The 22,706-nt window shown below is 36.9% G+C and overlaps 1 long non-coding RNA gene across 5 annotated transcripts in view; it reads left to right on the top strand.

Annotated features, from left to right (window-relative positions):
* Positions 1 to 21,131, top strand: part of LOC122985756 — a 98,658-nt gene extending 77,527 nt beyond the window's left edge. The window contains exons 6-9 of one of the 5 annotated variants that reach the window (XR_006404184.1): positions 18,909 to 19,198; positions 19,298 to 19,362; positions 19,662 to 19,707; positions 20,860 to 21,131. This is a non-coding gene — a long non-coding RNA (uncharacterized LOC122985756). Of the gene's footprint in view, positions 1 to 18,908; positions 19,363 to 19,661; positions 19,708 to 20,859 lie in introns of all 5 variants that reach the window. The other 4 variants (XR_006404183.1, XR_006404186.1, XR_006404185.1 and 1 more) reach the window with 4 other exon arrangements.
* The last annotated feature ends 1,575 nt before the right edge of the window (positions 21,132 to 22,706 follow it).

The following is a 22,706-nucleotide window of genomic DNA, read 5'->3' on the forward strand; positions in this document are numbered from 1 at the left end:
CTTCACAATGTAATCGTGCAAACAATTAAGTAACATGTGAACATAATCTCTCGGAGACAAAGTTGGCACGTGAAACAGCAGTTTTAATCCAGGAGGAACTAACTTCACAATGTCTCCATGAGCTTAACCATGTAAGTTAATTACATTGTAGTATTTAAGTTAAAACACCACACAAATATAAATTAACAAAATTGCTTGTACCAACAGTGACACACAAGCCTCTTAATACCAGATATCATATAATGGTCAACAACTTGCCAATCATAATAGCAAAGTAGTGAACTCTGTTGTCTTGCACTTAAGTGAATCACGCCTCCAAGAAAACTGCAGGGCATGATATCGATGATAGTATCTCTTCCTATTATGGTTGATTAAGTTCACATCCAATATGTTCTAATTACTGGCAGTGCAATTTCATTTATTAACTAACTAATCACAAATTAGCATCTCACAAACATGTTTGACTTTATGTTCTAAGTTATAAACAAACTTGTGTCCAGCTGCTACAACTCACTTCTATACACACACACACACACACACACACACACTGAATTCTTACCAGTCCAAATAACCTCCATTTTAGCCTAGAGAGGCTCTACCTTCTGATGCATTGTCTTTCCCATCCCCCTGTCTTTGTGTCTGGGGAAAGTCACGTGACTGTTGGGAAACAAATAATTTCATTGGCTATATTCAGAGCATGTCTAAGAGGAGCACAGCAGCTTGTCTTGGGAGTCAAGAACTAGGTACAATGTCTTCTGCGATGGGATGGCCAACACAAATGGGCTGGCGCACCTATCCAATTAACACCCTGCCTGCCAATCCCTGTCAGGTCACACGCTGACTCCCATGGCATGCTCTACCTGTCTCTGCTGCTCTCAACACATGCCCAGCTCCAATATAGAATTAACGCCACTTTTCACCTGGTCACGCTTACATGCCATAGATTAGACTGGTGCAGCATGGAGATATGCAAGGCACTCCAAATGAGGGCACCTGGGGTTAAGATTTCAAATGCAGTGGGGCTATTGTTTTGCCACTGCTTTAATATTAATTAAACTCTGAGGTGAAAATGTTCTTTACCAAACTACCTCTTAATTCCTCCACAAGTGAAAACCTGATAAGAGATTTTATTTAATGACCACCTGGATGTTACAACTTATCACACCAGTTAAGACCTTAATAAGACCAGTAATCTACTGGGGCTAAGTGGTTCTTTTGTATTGTAAAATTTTGAAGATATATGCATTTTTATATAATACTACAAAGCCAAAGGTTTCTTTTTTTTTCATTTTTTGCTTCTGCCCTAGTCCTTAAACAAAACATAATGCAAACGATTAGTAGCCCTGCCAAAGAAACCCCGCATTTTATTCAGTAATATTTCTCAGAGATCATATCAGCTCATTTCTGCACATATTTTGTATCTGTAGATTTATTTGTATTTGCATAACTAGTCCAGCTACGTAGAGTTCAGGAAGGCGAGTTTAACATAGCTGAAGAGGTTAGAAATACTATTTCAGTTTCATATTTGTAGACACAGCTGTTGTGTATTGTAGCTTGCATAACATCTGTCAGATTTACAGTATTCGCACTGTAAAGCTAATGGAAATCATGGTTGGTTAATAAATACAGCTGCAAGCAGCATTTTGGTGGGCAACAAAAAGTTCAACCAGGTAAAGTAATGATAAGTATTGACCACTTCCCTGTTTGTGTCTACTCTGCCAAGTTTTAGTCCTCGTTCATATTGAACTAAGCTTTATCCTGGTGGCAACATGTCTAATGATATGCATGCAACATTTACTTGAGTATTAGGCTGGGTTTTTCTTGTCAGAAGTTCCCGAACATATGGAAGACATGACTGAACAGAACCATGGAGGACTCACATGTTTTGCTGGCCAGCAGTTGATGTGCTGCTTACCTGAATCAGGGAACTGTGGAAAAACAAGTGCAACTCATTCTGTAGTCCAGGCGTTAATTTAATACTGCAAAAACAAAAATGTGACCACTAGGGGACAGACAAATTCCAAAACATGCTGACATATGATCACCTTGTAAGTTGTCATGACTGTGTTCGCAAACATGTTTCCACTCAGACATCTTGCAGACAAGGAGCAACATTGTCATCCCGTTTGAGGCGTGTTTCTGTTCACCTGACAGAAGTAAATACAGTATTCAGTATTGTCCTCTTTACTTGGTCTTCATCCAACTCCTGACAACTGGTAGAAATGACTGTGTCTTTGATTTTTCACAATCTTCACCAGCTAGTAGCTAACTTTGTTCAGTGGGTGTATCTAAGCTAAAATGAGTTGATGAGAACTGTGAGACTCAACCAAACAGTAAATGTGAAGTTTGTAAAACCAAAACGATGAACTACAAAAGGCTACAAATCACCGTAGACCTGTGAATGATAATTCTCTGTGGTTTTGTCACTGGAAGCAACCACTTGAACATTATATGTAGTCCTTTGATTCTATGTTAATATAAAACATCAACTAATGTAAGTTAAAACAGTACACAAAATCTCATCACGGTTATCTATACAAGATGCTGCTATTAAAACACTGTCCTTACCTCTGAAATACCTCTACTTCCTTTCTCTTCCTATACGTTTCAAGACATAATGCTAAGTATTGATTACTTTCACTGTTGATTAAAATTGAGCTTTTTTCAAAAATTCACATAATGTGCTAAACTATGAGCATTTACACATGCAGAACTATGTAGTTGACATACACAAGATATTGGTTGCTAGAGTTGCCAAATTCACTCTTTTTCAGTTTTCAGCTGTTTTTGAGATGCTCTGTCCACTAATGTACAGTCTACTTTGACAAGTTAAAAGCACTTTAATGGGTTTATACCATAGACTGTATAAAAATATGGAGGTAGTTACCGTGACATCACCAGCTGAAGAGCGGTTTTGAAGCTCAAAGTTATCCGCTCCGGCCATCGCCATCTTGGCAGTGCATGACGCTGCCTAACCCCCAGCCAATCAAAAATGGGAAAAGAGGCGGGCTGAATGGCTGAAACAAGCCACCTAGCGGCTGGCGGACCTGTCACTCAAAGCAGCCATGTCCTTCATTATGCATAACTTTACGGTTTAATAAAATTTAAACGAGTGAGTTGTAAAAAATTCACCCTCCATACAGTAGTCATGAAAGGGGAAATTAGCTATAGAGACCCAAACTGTTTTTTGTACCAGGCTGTAAACACGTTTATTTCTATTGTAAAGTTGGGCATTTTAACAAGGAGGTCTATGGGGATTGACTCGCTTTTGGAGCCAGCCTCAAGTGGCCATTCAAGGAACTGCAGTTTTTGGCACTTACGCATTGGCTTCATTTTACAGCCCCAGAGGTTGTCGCTTTGTTTATACCACCAATCACAAGTAACTATGTCACTGTAGGCTGTACAAGAGCGGTGTGCAAAGTTTCCAGGAGGCTATATTATTATAGAATATACTGTGCCTATGTTTTTTTATTTAATACTTAAGAGGAAGCAAAATAAACTCATAAGTTACGTTTCAACAGACTAATAATGATTACAGCCATCCAGTAACTGATATCGAATCACAATTAAACAAAACAAATAAAAACTGCAGTCTTTGAAGATGTCACATGAAAATATATGTAAATCATTCAATTATACAAACTGAACAAAAGACCCAAAGATAGATGTGTTTACCACTACACTGAAACTTACATATAATCATTGTATAATCTATGTTTCAGTGTAGGAAATCCTGAATGGCAGGCAGGTTAAAATTGTATATTAGGACTCATCAAACATAGTTCTGATCAACTAGGTAAACTTTGCAAGAATACCTAGTTGATGTTATATAAACAATTAACAGCCATCCCAATAAATACAAAGTCAAGTACAATACTGTAGACACAGTGCAAAAGATTTCAGAAGCTAGGTTTATATGTAAGGTTTTGCATATGCAGTGATTCCAAAGTTCTTCTTCTCTTGTTTGAAGATATTGTAAGGTGTACAATGAGCACGTCCTGTCTGTCAAAGACCTGGAAATTTACTTATTCAACTTTTTTTTTACTTGTGTATCTTACTTTGGGGCATTTTTGCTAATTAGACATGTGTCTAATTTCACTCTTGCGGTATCTGCAAGAAAAAAAAAAGTTATTTATATGATTTAACCTAAATTAAACCATGTAGACACATACAGGTCATTTTCTCAAAGCACAATATAAACGTTAACACGTTTGCTGAGCAATATGTGTTAACGTGTGTAAAAGTGTTACCGGCGATACACGGTGTTCGGGTATCCATACACCGATTACATTCCTTGTCCACCACTCCCACTGTCATTTTGCTTTTTCTATAGAAATAAAACCCATTTGGTTCATTATCAAGTATCGGCACCCACGTTTATCAAATAAAAAAACTAATTTGTAAAATACTAAGCGTGTCATCAATACCTAGTTGGACAACGGAAGCTACAATTATTGACTGAAAATGTCTGTTCCGTGACCATCAGCAGCAGCAGTAGCAGAGTAGCGGAGTGAGACATCTGTCCTCCTTCCTCCTTGGTTGGGAAGCTGGTGAGGGATCATGTCTTTACACTAGTGACTCCTACTGGTTGGTCATGGTGGCTGCACAGATGCAGGTGAGGTCTTGGGACGGTAACCTCTGGATGTGTTTTCTCCTCTTGGTAAAACTCTTAGTTTCCAGATGAAAAGAAGCAGCTTATGACGCCATGTGTATAGGAGGAGGCACATGGCCATCTATATTGTCCTGAAGACAACAGTGAAGTTGTGGCTGACAAAAACAAAGCACAGGAAACGGGAATCTTGGTCCACTCTCAAATTCTCCTGTCAGGGTTGTTGCCTCAGAGAAATATCTCCATGTGATTTGCCTAACTTGGCCAGAGAAGGATAACATTATATAGGCTTGTAGCAAACAGTCTAGCTATGTTTACATCTGAATATTGTAAAAGCACAAGGAGAATAAAGTTGGCGATGTTGTAGAACATTGTATCAGATTTGTTTAAAATGTTCTCAACGATGGAGCTCTTATAAAGTGAAGTTGAAAAATTCTTGGAGACAAATTTGTAATTTTGTAATTTCTTTTATCTCAAACTAGTCAATCTTCCCAAAAAGCTATAATGGAGAGTAACAAAATAAGCTTCTCTAAGAAATAGACATTAAGGACTATATTTTCTAATTTTCAACTTCTAGGACAGGTGCCAAAAATGCACTTTAATACTCTGAAAATATTCCTTATTGATGAAAAACTATAAATTTGTAACCAGAAGATTATCTGCAGTAGCCAACTGCAAAGCAAAGCACAAAAACCAAAATAAGTGTCTACAGTGTTTCTGAATATCTGAGTGGATTCTGTGATTACTACGTTCAAAACCAGATAAATGAGTTTGCTTTTGTTGGGTTTGATTTTGCGACATCAGACAGTACTAGTGCAGTGCTTGTTCTAAATGTGTTCGGAACAGGCCGATTGTTTGGCCTCCAGCCGCTACTTCGCATAGAAAAAATAATACAGTTAATGTGAGGTGTGAATGATACACCAACAACATGAAAGAAACTAACTTTCAATTATAAACAAGATGTTATAAATAATAAGTATTCTATTAGTAAATAAAAGTTCCTTTTCTCATTTTAAGTAAAATAATGTGCATCCTAAAATAAAGTGGATTGATCATGTTGGGCTCTTAGATCGTTTATTTTCTGTGTCTTCAGTTTGGATTTGAGTGAGTATGTTTGCTCCAAAGATTTGTGCTTTGTCTGTAGTGGTGCTTCAGAATCTCCATGGTCTCGGAGCATATGAGACAAACTGGTTCTGAACTGCCCAAGGAAGTATTTGCTATGTTTTACGCATGTAACTACAGTCATTGTGTATTGGGCTCTGAGCGATTCCAAAATGCGGGTGACCTACGCTCAACAATGTACCTGAATGCCTACTGTGTAGTCACTCGCTGCTGCTGCTGATCTGCTAAATGTGCTGCTAACGTTACACTTTCTGTCTAGACAAGGGGTAAGACATGTCCATTCTTGATTAAATGCTCTGTTTTCACTGTCTACTTTTCTCTTTTCTCTAACATGTGTCACACCTCGTTTCTAGTCTCTCCCTGACATGCTGGAGTCAGTTGGTGGAGCCCTGAAGCTCTACCCTGCTCCTGCACAGAGCAGAGCAGCTCACCGATTACTGGTTGATTCAAAGTTTATTAATATTAAACGTATCACATGTCCAAATTGCACCTCACCCTCCCCTTGTGAGCATGTAGGAGAACCTACGTTGGCCGTGAAACTTGCGAAAAATGTGAAAGGCCCTCTCTAGAGCCAGTGTTTGGTTTGCCCATTCTGAGCTACTGTAGACACATGGCAGTGCAACATGGCAGCCTCTATAGAAGAGGACCCTTCTCCCTATGTAGTTATAAAGGCCTCATTCTAAGGCAACAAAAACACAACAATTCTTATTTTGAGGTATTTATATACTAATTAAAATATACTTATGAATATTATCTTCCATTTCTGCCAAGTCTGTTCCGCTAGATGCCATCCGAGATGGTCCACACTGGACCATTAAAATTTGTTTTTTAATCATACTGTACAGTAATATCTGGACCATGGGTTTTTAAAGTAGTATTGTTTCCTATATACAGCAATAACAATGCTGTGGCAATTGAGAGAAACTAAATATACTTATACGTAGATTTTAATGTGCTTAGTTACAGTACTGTGTTGCCAGCATCGTTTCTCTTTTCGTTCTTTAAATACTCGCCAGATCACCAAAATGATTTAAACCATTCAAGGTACGATGGTAGTACATGTAATTGTAAACAAATCATTAATGAGATGATCAGTAACAGTTTCTTTATTGTACACTAGTACTTTGTTGTTTCTGTAACTTGGGAGCAAGTGAAGAAAGTAACCCCCACCCCCAACACCATCCCCCTAAAAAAGCCTCAGGTGGTCTTGTGTGTAGATAAGAGTTGGTGGAATTTGATACATGACTCCATGTATGCATGTGTAAAAATTCAATAATACTTTAACCATGGCTTTTCTCTCTGTCAACTTGAGCGAGAGAAATATCATTAGGCCAGGTTAGCCAGAGATAAATTTTGCTATCATGGGACTTTACAAACCATTAACATCAAGCAAAGACGTATCACTTTCCAGGACTGAGTATTGTATGTGAAAGGCTACACTCACCTCAGTGGATCCCAGTGGATATTAAGCTAACAGTTCTGGATTCCAGTGGACATCTTAGCAAAGACATCCTCTTTATTACACTGTAAGTCAATGGCACAAATATGATCTGGCTTTTTAGAGGACTCAACCCAGCAGCTTTGTAGGAAGGGGTGCAGCTTGTCTACACTGCATGTAATTTGGGAATTCTTTACACTGTATTGTGTACACTGACAGGTTTGTGATTTGTTTGCACTTCATGGGTGTCTAATTGATTAAGATTAAAGGAGGAAGGTTTGTCTGGCTGTCGAAGAAAATGCCTGGCTGATTTGTATTTGCCGTGCCCCTCCTTTTTAAGTGCAAGTACACCCTCTAACTACACACCTAACATGAGCCAACACAGGCCACATGCTGGTCTGCATGCTGGTTCACATGCACCGCATGACACAGCAACTGAATAAAGCCATCACTTACTTACTGAACAACTGGGCTTGTGGTGTTGCTCTTTCTTCCAGGGTGCTGTATGATTTCCGTACACACTCAAGAACTCCTACTGAACATACTCTGTTCCTGTTGTTATTTACAAAATTGAACTGAGTTGGAAAAATATCACTTTTAAAGGCCATCTTTATATGCTTGATGTTTATTATTTATCCTTAAGGGATTTATTTTATTAAAAACAAAATTCAATAATGAGATTAAATAATCTATAGACGAAATGAAATGACAGTAATAGCAAAAGTGATTGTATTTGACAATATTAACATTGCAGTGAGGACTACGTCATATAATTGAATGAGCAAAATCCCTGAAACTGCTTTAATTAAACCATACATTTGAGGGATGAAGTGGATTCAATAACAAAGGAAAATATTATGTCAAAGTCAGAGAAGTGGTTTTATTTTCCGCAGCAAGCTAAAGCTAAACTACAAAGTACAAGAACTGAATCCTGTCCTACTTCACTTGCTTTGATAGTGGACCACCGTGTTATAAATAATGTATTAAAGGGTTTAAAATGCAGAGAGAGAGAGAGCTGCTTTCAGAAGAATGAAAGTTCCTTTACTAGTGCATGAAAAAAACATGTTAACTCTTTGCAGTCCAGACCCAATCTGAGTTATAAAAGACTTCATATATTTTCTTTTGTATTGTCCAGGTTAAGAGAGTGTTTGGTTTCCTTTTTACAGTTTGTGGTAGCTTATTTTTTCTGCCAAAAGGTGTTTGAGGCCTACTGGGACCACTTAAAAGTTTATGCAGAGCACTAGCCAAGTTGGACAAAAAAGCCTTGAAGTATACACACACTGGCCCCTTTCTCAGAACCTCTCAGCTCTGGCTAGGGGGAGTGTTGTTGGTTTATGAGAGGGAAAATAGCCCCAGCCTTCTGCAAAAGTGAAATGGGATTAAGGCCTTTGTTCGGCCCACAATGGTGAGGGGAATTAGCAATAGTTGTAGGCACTTAGAAGAGCTCTCACACAGAAGCTTATCCCAGATTTTGCACAATAATCATTTGAATATCAACAGTGTTTTGCAACTACAGCGCTAATGTATAAACCTCTCTCTCTTTTAGATATCGAAATCCCCAAAAAGGATTTTTACCAATGGCTACATCACAAATATTCACACTCTTAATGAAGAATCATATTTTTAAGTGTCATTACGCTTCATGTAGCAGAAAACCAAATGGTATTATAAAAATGGTGAGGAGAAGTTAAAGTTTGGGACAGATGTTTTTTGTATTTATATAAGTCATGGCTCAAGCTTTCTATATGTTTCTATAGGTTTGTTGAGTTAAAATTGAATTAAAATACACATTTAAGCAATTTAAGCACAGTTGAAGGACTCTGTCTTGTATCCACTAGTGTTAAATCAAACATAATGGATGTTGTTTTACAATATTTCAACACTGCTACCATATTATTGCAACATTCAATAGAACCTTTCAATATAAGGAATATTATCATGTACATTTTTATAGTGTATTTTCTATTTCTTGACATTATTGCTGATCTTATATTCAAAATAAAGTAGCTGTAGAGTAAGATTAGATTTCAAAGTTATAAATATTGTAAGCAACAAAACTCAGGAGTGCGACAATGAGTAAATTAAAGTTTGAATTGTATTGGATTTTTTTAAAAGTACATTTAAAGTACTTTTCCTGCAGATTCATATAAAACAATGATGTCATATTAGCATAGAAACACAGGATCCCACACTTTCACTTTGACTGCATCCTCAGACTTGACTTGGTTCAAGCGGATGCACTGACAAGCATAACTCTCGCAGAGGAGGAATAATTCAGGGATTCTGCCTCAGTTGAGTCTCACAAGACTGGCCTCAAGGAGTGTGATGGCCTCAGCATTTTTGCCCACACAGTGAAAACGTATTGTCCAAATCACAAAACATTGAGTGAGATCAGCAGACTTGTCAAGAGGCCCTGGCTTGAATATGAATGATGAGAGAAGAGCAGGGTGGTCCTAGTGCTGTTTTGGTGTTAGGCAGGTGAAAATAAGCTCAACTGTCCCTGCCAGCTGCCCATCGCTAAATCAGAAATAGGAGTGCAGAGTTTACCAAATTGGATAAAGGGGGGAAAAAAGCTCTTTAGCAGTTTTGTAAATTAACTCCAGTACACAGAGTCATCTGCAGACGTTGGTGTAATTGTCTAAATGTATTGAATCTCTCTGGCATGATAACATATTTTAAGCCCCAACATGTAATCACGACGCCGTCTTCCTCAAATTAGATACTTCAGGTAGCACTCATACTGAAATGAAAAGGCTGAAGGTGGTTTTTCAAAGTGAACCCATGCATGCGTTTTCTGTCAAAATGAAGAAATTAAGACATAACACCTCCCCGTCTTTCCTGTCCTTAACACATGCACGCACGCTAGCTCAATTCACTCGAGTGTCGGCATAGTTTCTGCATTCAACTGGATACAATGATGCACAAGATGAATAAAGTTATCTCTGCAGCTGAATGGGATGTTGGTGGTGGGAGGGAACAGGGAGGTTCCCTATACGCTTGGCCTGAAAGGAGCTCAGCTTTAAGGGCCAGAGCTGCAGGGTCAGGGCCCAGCTGCTTTTAGGGGTGAAAGGGACACCAGCGGGCTGGACTGGCTCAAGAAACCTAACAAAACCAATCGTGTCAAATAAAGACATCCCAGATTGGACGTTGACAGATCCCTTCCCGAAGTTGCTGAACACACTTCACACATTCAAACTTTGCTCTGGTTTGTATCTTGTGTCACAGTCAGTGTCCAATTTCACTTGTTAAGTTAAAGGTATTATCTATAAATCTATATTTTTGGTTTATTTTTTTTTTAGTTTGTTTTGCTTTATTTTGTTTTGTTTTTTTGCGCTCTGATACTTTGGTGAAATCAACATTTCTACACAGGTAGGATATATTATTTGAATCATTTTATGGTGCCAATATGTTTCGTTAAACATAAAAGTTGTACTCAGATTGTGATTATAAGTGACCCACCAGATCAATATAGTCAAAGTCCTCTATGTTTTTAACTTATTTGTCATTCACTTTCATTCTTTTAAAGATTTATATGACCTTGTTCAACACAAATGTTTGATCTGAGATTTAGAGGATTATTATCAGATGGATATGATGGTTTTCACATGTTGAAATGATGCTAGGTTTATCTTACTTTGGAATGTGTTGTGTTGATGGTGCTGCTACTTGAATGCCATTTGGAGAAAAAAAAGAAGATGTTAGGCCTTCACTATCTGCGAGTTTACAAATTTCTTAGGGTGCAGAAATTCACTAAGTTTGAATTTGTGGGGGGTAAGTAGCATAATAATTAGGCCACATTATAAGGAATTGATGGTTCATTTTCCCTGTCAGCAGTAGCAGAGCTTTGCCCAAAGATGTGCCGACCTGTGCAGATGGGGTTCAAAGCCAATTTCCATGTTAAAAACTCCACACGCTTCAGAAATCCCTGACTGGCTCTTGTTGATCAGAGTATGTGACAAGCCTGTCTTTTAAAACAGGTCTGCTCATGTCAGTAGATGGAAGTGTACAACTGTACTACAAACAGCCTGGCCACGTTTGAATGTAGTAATAGTGTTGTTTTCATGCATAGCCAGAGGCAATGACATAAAGACAAAAGATGGCTCTAGAGTGTGCTGTCAAAATGGGAAATATGGCCCATTATATGTGTCATACAGTAATTACACAAACTGTAAAAAGTAGTCTTTTCTTTTTTCTTTTTTCTTTTTTTTTTTTTTTTTAGTTTTCCTCCCCCTTTCATCAAATGTGTGTCAAGTGTCGTTACAAAGCTTTAATTCTTGCCAGAAAATCAGTTCAACCATTCATCATCAGCTCACATTTAAATTCATTTTCCTTCAGGCTTTTTTTTTTTTTTTTTTTTTTTTTTTGCCTATGTGCTGAGTTTACTCAGAGACAGAAAATCTGTGAGAAGAATAAAGGGATCACTGGGATGGCGGGAATCTGTTTGACGAGTTATGAGATGAACCAATTTTTAAAAAAGGAGAAAAATACAACTGCTAAGTATCACCCTCCTCAGCTTGCTCTGGACTGCAGCGTTTACGTCACTCTTTATCTTGCTGTCGACTGCTGCCTGAATGCTGTGTGTTTGCGCACATGCACAGACACATACTTATACCGTGTATTGTGCATGGAGGGAGAATTTTACTTGTAAGTTCTTCACATAATTACCATGTCCCAGAAATGTCTTCTTTTTTTTTCTTTTTTTTTTTGGGTAAAGCCATCTATCTTAATTGCAATCACATATTCTTCAAGAAGAGAGGCAACTGGAGAACAGTCTCATTTTTTAGACTTTGTTCTTTGTTCACTGTTATCACACGACTCTGTGTAATGGTGTCTGTGCTATAAGCTGCTAGCCTGCTGCTGTGCTGGATATATTATATCCATTGAAATGCCTGCTAGCTGCAGAGTATTAAGCATGGTGAAAACACAATCTTGGTGGGGTCTGTGCGACTAACAATAGATAGAGGCATGATGACTTATTAAACACAGCCAACCTGCAGCATGGCTTTTCTCATTACCTTTTCAATTCCCAGCCTATAAAGCCTATGGGTCTGGTGACAAAACTCTTGCCATGTAATTCTCTCGCAGGCTGCTTTCATCAGCCGATTTCGTGGAGAAATATGAAGCTGATTTTATCTCACTCTATAAATTCACAAAAGGCCCTCAAGTTGCCCCCATGGAAGACATACCTCATCTCAGTCATGTGCCACCACTATTGCTGATCCCAAGCATTTGATAACACTACCTCTCCTTTTTAATGATTTGACAGGCATCAGACATGAGCCCTGTAGACACAGCATTTTTAATACACCTTTCTTTGCTTGTTTACACCAAGCTGCTCAGATGAAAGAACATATCTATCATCTCTTTTTCTCAATAAGTGATATATATTAAAACCTACAGCAGCTTTCCGTTGATATCAATTGTGCACTGTTGTTACCCGTAAAAAGGTTTGCAGTTGTCAAAATAGTAAACTCTTTCAATTCTATAGCTTAATTTTTATAGAATAAATAATAAAAAAAAAAAAAACTTGCTGTATTTCATCAGTATAAATCTCAAGCATAGTTGTTGTCCTCTACAAGTCTTTGTTCATGCAGAAATTGTTTCATCAGTACACAAAACAGGTAAATAACAACAATTCGCAGCTGTCAAGTCGCATGTAAATTACAAAATGACATATTACACAAATTACAAATTGGTTATTGGGGAACCAGAGGAAAATAAGAAATAATAAGACAGTTACTGTCATTTATTGTTAGATTGAATGTGTTTTACCCAGTTGTATTCACATTCCTCTCATCTACTGTACTTCTCTCATGTGGTTTCTGGCACATTTGCAGTATCCTGGCATACAGCAGGGATTGTTTCCTTTGAAATGTTTTGACTATGGTGTCATTTATAAAAACTTTCATCATGCATGGGTACCTAATCAATTGAAATTCAGCTGCCTTAGCCCCCAAGCTTGGGTGTAACTTAGACCAGCTTTCATCAGCTCAGCCTTTTAAAAATAGAAATCCTGCTATGATGAAAATTTCAGTTTGAAATGGATATTCAGCTTCCCCACTGTGTTGTATTTAAAGCGAGAGCGGTTTAGACAGCTGATTGTAAACAAAACTTGTAAGTTTAAGTTTTTATACTTAGTTTTATTTGCACAATATTATGTAATTAGCACTGCGAGGACTTGTTTGTCACGATGGTTAAAATTAGTAGAGATGTTTGTGGTTTATGATATGCCTGTATATAAACAACAATGTAGCCCGCGTCAGTCTGAGCAGTTTATAGAGTCTGGTTTTGATCAGCACATCTTGGAGAAACATCCCCCCTCAGTCCTAATTAGATTTCCTACATTATAATGTTTGATAATGCCTGAAGGTTTTGGTCCCTTCTATCAAAACATTTCTGCAAATATTCCCTCCTGTTAACTCTTTGTGGGCCTGTGTTACATAATTATTTCATATTTGCTATCTTCACCTCCATAGGGAAAATATTATCTGCAATAATCATTGTCATCATCATGATTCTCTTCGTGGTCTGTTGGCTCCAAATAAGTAATTTAGTTGTAAAGCAGCTTCATTTATTTTGCCTATTCATTTTTCTTCCTATCATATATCTAAATACAAATCTTCATTTTATAACTGACAGCTTATTACCTCTGAGCACATGCTGATAAATTTAATTCCAATGAGTTAGCCTCCATTTTCGGATCCCATTATCCACTAATATGGCAGCAGCGTGTGGGAGGAGAAAACTTACAGGACAAGGAATCAGAAAATAAAACATATGTCCTTACATATAAATATAAATGTTTTTAGCTGTGTACCTTTCAGTTATTATTATCATCATTATTATTATTATCATTATTATTATTATTATTGTTATTATTATTATTATTATTATCATTATTATCATTATTATGTGTCATTGCACATATGCAAAAACATACTTAACTTACTTTTAAAGCGTATCTGCCCTTTTTGAAAATTAACATAATCCATACTTGTTTTATTTCATTTCATAAGGTAACAAAATTTTAATTTTAAGGTATTTAAAATATTAGTTATAAAACTGTCCAAGTTTGGAGCACAAAAATGAGCTGTGATTTTCAAATTTATTGGGTTTTTTAATTACTTTTTTTTAAAGAGAGAGAAGTTTTTCATCAAACCAAATTGCAGCAATGCAGTTCTTCAGACTCTTAGTTCAAGCAGAACTGTGAGTTTTTTATTTCTCAAGTGAGACTTTTAGTGTTTTTTTTGTGCTTTATGTTTCATGTGGAAATATAAGTCCCTTTTTGTAAACATATATACCTTCCAAGAGAGCGGCATTATGCTACTGTTGGGTCTATTTTGGAGAAGTGAGTAAGTAAGTAAACAATTATTATTAGCTTTGATGTTGGCCTGAATAGCACTCAATTAACAATGTGGCTAATGAGCCCATTAAGGATGAAAGTGTTCTCAACAGGTATGAGAGGATACTGCTGTTTTTGGAGTCTCAGTTCTCAGCATTGAATGCAGCATGAATAACGGTGCTCTTTCTCAATCGCTTCAAAGGCCAAACCTCTACAGCCTAGAGAGCAGAGTTAAATAAAGGTTTGCTTGCAATTGAAAAAAAATATAGATAGATAAGTATTTTAAATGTGACAAATTTCAGAACAACAAATATCCTATTCAAATATATTTTTTTATTAAAGTAATGTCATGAGTGTGTTGTGAATAAATATCTCTTGGATTTTTTTGCAGCATGATGCCTCATAAAACATGAGAATTAATGTGTATGTTTTTCAAATTTTAGCCAACTTTGCTTTAATTGCATTTTAGTTAAAATAAATATGAGCTTGCCTCAGTCTAATTACTCTGGAGAACAAATAGAGCTCGTCTGCTGTGAGGACAGAAAGCTGAAAGAGAGACTGTGAGTTATTCTGCAGCCCCAGCGTTTTCTCTGAAGGACTTCCCACTGAAACGCGCTGAAAGCCTCATGCGTGGATTATTTCCACATTATTTGCTGCTGGATTCCAAAAGTTCTCGTTAACTGGCAACAACAAATCTTTTATAGCGAGCTTTTTGTTTGACTATTTGTTTTATATCCAAGAAAATATCTTTTTTTTTCAATCCTACTTTATAAAACAAAATGAAAATATAAGAAAATAAATTTAAAAAATGTAATAAACTATCACTTCCCCCTTTTTTAACTGTTAAAAAATGTGACCTTACAAATGATCTTGCATGTTGTGGCAACACTGTTAGATGGCTCATCTTTTCATTGTGACTTTTCATTCTCTGCAGTAAAGCAACAAATGAACTCCTTCTACTAAATATTTAAATCTGCCTTTATTTATATGCAGGTAGAAAGCAAAATTATTTCTAAAAGGAAAAAAAAACAAACCCTGCAGAAAAAATGGTATTTAAAAACAGGCAGTGTGCACCAAAAAAATGACAATAAGTAAATAAAATGATATAAGAATATGTTGAATGAATTTATCTATTTGTAAAACCTGCTTGTCTGCAGAAGTTTCAGAATGTTATCAGGAGTTTCAGCTCAAGAATAGCTTGAGGTGTTTTGAGTGTAAATCCGTCTAAAGCTGCCAGCACTGACATACACAGCATATGCTAAATACAGATAAGAGTATTTTTAATAGATCTGCAAAAAGTCTCCCCACATAGCTCAATGGATGTGCTTTGAATGTAGTTGATAAGTTGGCTTAAGCTGAATGCTGTATCCCAATGCAACATTGTGCTACTGGGTGAGTCCATCACAAACTAGCCTTCCAGTAAAGACCACTTCCAGGGGAGGGATTATAGAAAAGCCTTCGAGATCAGCTTCATGTCTTACTAGAGTTTCTGATTATAAATAGTGCTATGTTACAGGAAAAACTAGGCATTGCCAAGGATCATATGGAAAAATATATTTAAGCCATTTATTTACCTACAATGTCAAACCAAAAAGAAAGAGTAGTGTGAGGGATGTTTTTCAAAATTTCCTTAAAAAATATTTTATTCTCTTTAACTCAAAGATTTACATGTTTTAAATCAATTTTAAAATAAATTCACAACCTACAAAAATAATCTGCCCTGAGAAAAGAAACTTCTCTTTTTTATGTGAAACATTCAGAGTGAATCTGTGAGGTAGAATCAATTAATAAGAGAAAGAAACCTGCAGAAATAAATTCCATACGTTACAACCATTATACTCCCAAAGTTACCATGTGGTCAGACTCCTGTGTATTAATTTATGTCTGCACTCCAAGTTTGGTGAACTCAGGTCACGAACTTTGCCTCTTATTATTTAAAATGTGAGGGAGGGGGTGAATTCTGTTACTTCCAGTTGTATTTCTTTACAACGATTTGTCTCCTTTTAAGTCAAATATAAATTCACAGTTGAACTGCCTGACGTGAAGAAAATTACCCTGGTTTACCATGGATTCAACTGTGATAGATAGATAGACAGACAGATAGACAGACAGATAGATAGATAGATAGATAAATAGATAGATAGATATATAGTATAGTGTAGTAAATGTTGACTGTCTTTGTTTCTCTTTAGCTCTCCTCAGGTCATCTGATTATGTGGCTGAAGAAATGAGGGGCAGATAAGCCTCTTTTATGCTTCCAAGCCACTTAAAGAGCTGAAGCACCAGTTTCTGTTGCTACACTGCGAGGGAAGAAAACAAGTCATTTGTATACTAACTACAAAATGGCTTCTCTCTAAAACGTCTTCCCTCAAATCTGAAATATTTGAGCTCTGGCTTCCTCCTTTGAGTCAGTTGAAGTGCATTTTTAAAAAAAAAAGTAAGGTTCACTTTGACTGGTTTGAATACACATTGTTTCCTTTATAATATATAATAGTTGTAATTTTTAAATGTTTTTGATACAGAAATATTTAATAACAGCGTGCTTGATTTCATTGTTATTCATTATTTCTTTTTACTTGCCATATTTTACTTCATTATAATTAAATAATCTTTTGACAATTTTCTTTCTTATTTCTAAGTAATTAACTCTAGAGTAAATGTTTGTGTATGTAAAAATTTAATTGACATGACTTTTGATGCGCTGCAAATAAAATAGAATCTAAAATTGTATTTTATTCAGTAATATGGAAATGTCCTCAGTTCCTGCTGTATGTCATGAGGGCATCTCTTCTCTGCCTTCTTAATAAGGTGGTTCTGCAGGCTTCTACTGTAATATATTTCACCAATAAAGCAATTCCAAAGCCAGCCTGGCCTTTTGACCACCACTGAGAACGTGGAAAGTAGCAGGCTGCCTTTGCTAACTAGGCTTACTCTCTAATATTAGATACCTGTCCCCTGGCTTTTCAGAGGGGGGCTTAGCAGTTGATATTTTCATTTGGTCCTGCCAAGATGCGACACCCCCGCTTTAATCTTGTGTTTGACGTTAAGCGCTCTGTTCATGAAAAGTCTCAGTGAACTTCAACCTTAGGGTGGTGCTGTCATACAAAAATGATGTGGTGGGGGAGTGAAACTGGCTGGTCTATCCTTGACCTCTCCCATTGGCCTGCCAAAGTCTTTCCCCTGCCCTTCTTAATCAGGTGGGACCCTTCCCTTTTAGAGTGGAAGATAGTATATTCTCTGCATCCAGCTGCAGCTTTTATATTAACTGGCACAGATGTCCTCGGATAAAGACGTAGCAGAGAAATGTTGATGGAAGAAAGCAATGCTGCTTTGTGTGTTTTCTTGGGAATAAAAAAAATGAAACCTTCAGAAATCCATAAAGAAAACTGTGGATTACTGAACATTTATACACTCAAAATAAAAAACTAAATATTAAGAAATAAATTCAGGAATGCATGCTCTTTGATACTTCATTTTTCCCTTAATATTGACATTATTAATTTAAAAAAAATCCAACATTAGTGTTTGAAAAATATTGTTGATAGGACAGATTAATGTACTGAATTTAAACTCTGCTGCGGAGAGGCACCATTTCATCTCAGCTGTATAACATCAGTACACATGTGCAGGTATTAAAAATGTTTGAAAATATCAGAAGGAAGCTACGGGCAAAGTAAGAGTAGACTAATGAATTTCTTATGATGGGTAACTACCCCTTCATTCAGCTGCAGGTATTGTGGCTGCTTCCGTGTTAGCATTTATTGTGATGTTGAGGACAAACAAGCCACTTCTCTGCAATCGTTCAGATGAGTTTCCCTACTGATTGATGTGTGGAATCAATTGCTCCCCATAGCATCCATGTCAGTCTATTACCACACTGCCTGGTAATGATAGGCTGTTCCCCACAAGATTATAGAGCCCTGTCACAAAGCAACAAAGACTTGCTTTCCTGTGTCTGACCTGGTCTACTATAATTGAGAATGGCTTCATTTTACTCTGTAGGTAAACAGAGAAAAATTACAATGTTGATGGAAGGATGTCTTTATTATATTTAAAATAGTGTTTTTTTTATGGTGTAATGTGTTGAATTATTAATATGATCAAATGACTGAATAAAAAGCACATTTTTATTGCAGTGAGCCTTTAAAGTCTTAAAAAATATGTATGACTTTTGCTGGAAACTCATATATATTTAAAACATTTTTTTTCCAGAGAGATTGTTATATTTGCCTTTTAAAATTGAAAAAAAAATCCATATTTCAACAGTCAGGATGAAGTGAAAAAAGTCCACACTTTCCAATGCAAACATATTTGAAGTCATCAAAACAACAGGTGTTTTCTCCTAGAAATGCCCCTCTGTGTAACTGTCCTTTTTTTGTCATGTGAATACACCACAGCTCTCTTACTGCCAAGCTGACTACCATCCAAACCAGCAAGTGCCAGCAGCACTGCAACTCATTTAGTTTGTGGCCCAGAGATGTACCGCACAGCCCTGATCCTGATTACACATGATCAAAGATGAGTTCTTCAACAATTTGATTACTTATTTGAGCTTGAATAAAATCGACATGGCCCGGTGCTGCGAAGTGTTCCTCTGAAACGACTAATTGAAAAGAGTTTTATAATGGTTTAATACAACAATTGGCATTTTCTTCAGGTTGACCTCAATCATTGGAGTAGGACTACAGTATGTGCTGCATTTAATTACCTACAGTGAAATTTGATTATCAGAAAATATGGTGCATATCAAGTGATTTCCTGCCCTAAGTAATATTATTCTGTATAGTCAGAGTTGGAGAAAGATGACATGAGAACTTCAGTCAAGACAAAAGGCACAAGCTAATGAGACTGGTTAGTGATTCAAATTTATGGAAATTTTATTAATTACAGACACCTATCTTTCATCTGTACCATTTGGTGGTGAAGTAATTAAAACCAACAATGACAGTCCCAGCAGTGGAAAAAGCAAACAAGATCAAAGAAAGCGGGAGCAGTCAGGAGAAAGTCCTGTATACTGAACTGGGCCTGGCCGTGGGCAACAGGGGCCTCATTAAAGTCAGACTGTGTTGATCATCAATTAACCTGCTTTGTTTTGCTTCTGATTTAAACTTGCGTAACACTGTTTTTCCCTCTGCGCTCCAATGATTAAGGTTTGTGTATAATGTTTGGCTGGAGGTGACCAAGACACATCATACAGTAAGTTCTGCCTTGTGTCACGGCCGAACGTTTGATTGGTTGATTGGAGGATAATTGACCCAGTGGAATTAAAAGGCTTTAGTGTAGAATAGTTCAAATAATATGATTTTGTAAAGAACATATTTAGGCTTGTATAATCTGCTAATCATTCTCCAAGACGATGGTAGTATTTTGTAAATAAATGTGAAAATATTTCAAATTGGTGATCTTGAATGTTCAGCAAACCCTTAATTTGGTCACTATAATGTTATTCTTGGCATTATTCTTATATTAGCTACGTTAACTGAGTGCAAAAGTTGACGCCATCATGCTTTTTTTGCACCGCCATTCCTATATGACATGTTCTTGTTTAAGGTACCAAATCATGTTTCAAATTATGTGAAACAGAACGAACATATGATACAAAATAAGATTTTTTCATACACACGTCACATGAAAGTTCAGCGAGGGTTTCACAGCGTTCAGAGCAACCACTGATCAAGATATTTAAGTTGTTTAATTGACTCAAACTCTGCAGGGAAGATTAGCACTCAAAGCATATGGATAGATCACAAAACCTTGCTGCTGACAGAGAGACCCTGCTATATGGGCAACAAATGGACGGCCAGCCTTAACTTTTATTATGAGCAGTGGAGGTCATATTTAAAATGAGAGATTAGCTGCTCATCACAATATTGGTGGATTATCAACTACCTGCAATGAAAGCAACCCCTGGCTCTGGGTCGATAAGAGTTTGACTGCATTTCGAATTAATTTTCCTCAGCTTAGAGAGCCGGACTCCTATCTTGTTATTGATCACAGCGTTAATCCATAACCAAGCTCATCCTTTCCCCCACGGAACGAGCAGGAAAATATAAAACGATCACTGTGGAGGACTCTTGACTCCGTATAAAAACTGGAACAGACGCAGAAGTGATTAGAGGTCATTATTTAAGAATACATTCCCAGAGTATTGTTTCACGTGTCACTTCATCTCATATTGATCTCTATTTGTTTGTGCTTATTGTTCCTTTTCCAACTTTATACCAACATTTATTTTTGCTCTGTATTCCTTTGGTCTGGGTTGTGTTTATACATGACGATTGATTGATTTCCCCGACAGCAGGAACACTTCACACCTCAGCTGCTCTCTCTGTTTGTCTTTTCCAACAGAGGGACCTCCACTGCGGATGAAATTTAGCCTCGACCTCTAACCTTTGGGTTCAGCGTTTGTCTCCAGTCCAGTGACCACAAACAACTCCTGGATTGCTGTAAATGTCAGTGCAGCGGTGTCTCCGCCCTCTCCCCTGTGAACCATAGTGCTGCACTCAACCTGCACTAATAGGACACTTTCATGAGAGCTCCATTATGAGTTATGCTGTGTTTGATATCTCAGATTTCCTGCCGATAATGCCTCCATAAACTGAATGACTGTCAAACAAACAGCAATGAGTTTCTTTTTTTTTTTTTGATGCTTTCTTAAATATTCTTTCAATCAGCTCTTCAAACCTTAAATTTGCCTTCACCAAACCTGAAGGAAGTTTATAAAATCTTGAAATGTGAAGTATTGTATGTACACAGAATTTTATTTATTTTTTTGGAGATTTAAGATGGAAAACTTTAAAAAAATATAGCCTAAAGAGTGCAGGACGAGTTGCTGGAAGTGACCTATTTAGCACACAAAGCAGCTGGTTCCATCTATCATAAGGCTCGGTTATAATAGATTGTAATTCATGTTCTGAAGACATTGGTTGTAATGCATCCCATTTTGAAGCACTTTGGCTCACCCTTCCCCCACCTATAAACACACACGCTCCCTTTTTCTCCTCTCCGGGCCTCCCGAGGTTGGTGTCTCTGCGTTAGGACTCTATTGTTGCCTACCGCTGGATAATGCCCTTATTAATTGTACCTCTTTGTAAGGTGTCAGCTGTAGCCTCAGATTGAGATGGATGGATCTCTGGAGTCTGCTCTCTGGCCCTCCACAGACGCTCTATCTCTGCACAACACACAGATGCAACAGTGAGTGCTGCCACACTATGACTAAAAGCTGAGATAAAACAGGCATTTTTTAATTATTCCGCCACAAAAAAAAAAAAAAGGAAACATGTTTCCAAACTGAAAAGCCTATTTCTGTCATTGGTGAGGTGAGCTAGCATGCGATGTGTTTTAATTATCTGAATATCTGAGCAGACGATCCATAGCAGTGATGAAATATCTTTTTTTTATTGATTATTTTAGTGTGTTGCAGAAATACTGGTTAATTAGGTGGATTGAAGCCTCCGTGAGATCAACAGCATTAACATCAAATCCTTTCCCTCTCATTAAAGGAAACAGAGTCAATTTAATTAATGCATATTAATCCCCGCTGATGCTCATTTTAGGAAAGCGTGGCAGTTTGGACGTCAGATTCATCCGTTTCAAAAAACTCAGGTTTGATCACTTTCTGAATCAACCTCAGTCTGAACATTTTGACAGCATTTTTCATCATCTTTAGCTCCCAATAATTGAATTGCAGGTGGGGATATTGTCTGTAGATATGATCGCCAACAATGTTGCAAATTGGATTTTTTTGTGTGTGTTTACCTATTAATGTTCAATTAGGACTATAGGTGATAATTCATTAATGTAATTTATCGTCTCTTGATATAATTGTGTCAACAATAAATGCCCATAGCGATATTATGGTTCAGTTTTTGTGTCCTAATAAAAAAAATATACAATTTAAAACATCAGCTTTAATGGAGAAAACATCAATTTAACTTTATCATGTGATTTTGTACATTTTAGTTAATACACTAATAGTGAGAAAGACTGTGATAATTATGACTATTATTTATTATCCCCCCTGTAGCTTTCATTACATTGACTGGCTTAATTTCTTGTTTGACTGTTCCCTGCTGTTTGCTCTCTTAACACGGCTTTATGAATGTCACTGGATGCCACTTTAAGTGACTCAATCATCATGATCAGACAGTTAACCACAGTGGGTGAAGTTAAATCAAACCACCTAAGAGCAAAAT

This window comes from Thunnus albacares, chromosome 7, assembly GCF_914725855.1.
Source record: "Thunnus albacares chromosome 7, fThuAlb1.1, whole genome shotgun sequence".
In the NCBI taxonomy this organism is placed as follows: Eukaryota; Metazoa; Chordata; class Actinopteri; order Scombriformes; family Scombridae; genus Thunnus; species Thunnus albacares.